Here is a 2,158-nt window from a genome sequence, read left to right on the forward strand (position 1 = left end):
CACTCCAGGCACCTCTCTGACCTCTCCCTTTTTTTTTTTGTCTTTTTGAGATAGGGTTTTGCTTTGCAGTTCAGGCTATAGCCCAATCTGGCTTTGAACTTGCAGCAATCCTCCTGCCTCAGCCTCCTGATCTTGCTTTTTTTTGACTCTTATCAGCCTGCACTAGTTTAATATTCTAATCACTTACTTCTCTAGTTCCCTGCCACCATAAGAAAATTTGGTCAAAAGAGTTTGATAGGGCTGGGGATACAGCTCAATGGCACAACACCTGCCTGGCAAGTGCAAGGTCCTGAGTTCAATTCCCAGTACCAAAAAAAAAAAAAAAACAGTTTGATAAAAAACAAACTGCTTGCCATAAAAATTTCAACATGACAAATAAGTCTAAAAGTATTATTTCCAGCCACTGATTTTTTGGTGTGTTTGGTAATTTTGGTGGCCATAGATTTGTTTTTCTGCTTATTTGGGTACTTTGAGAATTTTTTTATTGATGGGCATACATGTGAACATGTTTTTCAGGGAGTCATATGTACTGTTTCTACATTTTAAGCAACATTTGGAGTGGCTTAGTAGTATGGCTTATGTACATTGTTCCTTAATAATAGTCTAAAAATGTATTTAGACTTAAAAGTAAATTTTAAGGCCTGGAGTATAGCTCAGTGGTAGAGTATTTTCCTACCATATGCAGGGCCCTGGGTTCAATCCCCAGTACCACAGGAAAAAAAAAGTTTAAAAACCTAAAAAAATAATTATAAAGTATAATGCTTAAGGCTTTTAGGTAGCAACACAATCCACATGGAAGACAAGTTCCTGAGATGATTCATTTATTACATGTTTATCCTCTAATTCAACTTCTTTTTGACCCAACAACCTGAGCCTGTATTTATAGTGCTTCAATTCCCGTACCCTCACTCCATTCAGTGGCCTTATAGGGCTGGTTTCTGCCAGCACAGGCCAGTTTGAGGCCGTGCCCTTCGTAACCTACATCACTGTTCAGGATCTTCCCTAGCAAGCATTCTTTCTGTATATGGTCCTATTTGCTAAACCTCCTTTTTTTTTCCTTGAACTTGGCTACTAAGGTCCTAATCCAGAGCATCTTTCTTTTTTTCCCCTCCTTTTCTCTCTCCCCTCCTTCTTGTCTATAATTAAATATTTAGGTAGACAGAATGAGGGAAGATTAATAATAATAAATTGATGATGGCTAAGATTTATGAAATACTTTGGCATTGCTGTAAGCATTTTATATGTATTAACTCACTAATCCCTTGCAGCATTACTATAAAGTAGGTAGTAGTATAATCCTCATTTAACAGACAGTGCAGATACACAGAGGTTAAGTAACATGCCCAGAGTCATACAATCCGTATTGTCTGGCATCATCAGGTAGTAGTCATCATTGAGTTTTCATCGAAAATACATTAGTAGAGGGGCTGGGGGTTTAGCTCAGCAGCAAAGCGCCTGCCTGGCAAGCGCAAGGTTGTGAGTTCGGTTCCCGGTACCAGAGAAAAACCAAAAACCAAAAACCAAACAAACAAAAATACATGAGTAGAGGTTGTCATTTGTTACTGTTGTTATGATAGGATATAAATGTGTAGTAGCCGGGCATAGTGGTGCATGCCTGTAATCCCAGCACTCAGGAGGCCGAGGCAGGAGGATCAATGGGAGTTCAAGGCAAGCCTGAACTGCACAGGGAGACCCTGTTTCAAAAAGACCAAAAAAAAAAAAAAAAAAAAAAAAAAAAAAAAAAAAAAAAAAAAAAAAAAAAAAAAAAAAAAAGATATAAATGTGTAAAGTTTGAGGCCGTTCTGACTTAGACTCTTGGTAAAGCTGAACAACTGTTATGAACGCTGCCTTTGAAACTAGAAGGTGCACTACAGGGAACTACCCTCTGCTTATCTGAATACAGAGTAGTGTGTAAGTCTCTAGGCAGATAAGTTGAGGCTGGCATATTGGCACATGTTTTTAATGGTTCATGTTAAGATAACCTATAGGGGTGGGGTAGCTTAGTGGTAGAGGACTTGCCTGGTATTCAAGAGGGCTTGAATTCAGTCTCTAATCCTAGGGCAAAACAATAACAACAACACAGAATTCAGTTTCTGGTTACAGTTGAGAGCCCTAAATTTGCTATGAGTTCAAGTACCACATGGTCCATGTGACTCGT

Source organism: Chinchilla lanigera, unplaced genomic scaffold, assembly GCF_000276665.1.
Source record: "Chinchilla lanigera isolate Chin_1 unplaced genomic scaffold, ChiLan1.0 scaffold00034, whole genome shotgun sequence".
Classification (NCBI taxonomy): Eukaryota; Metazoa; Chordata; class Mammalia; order Rodentia; family Chinchillidae; genus Chinchilla; species Chinchilla lanigera.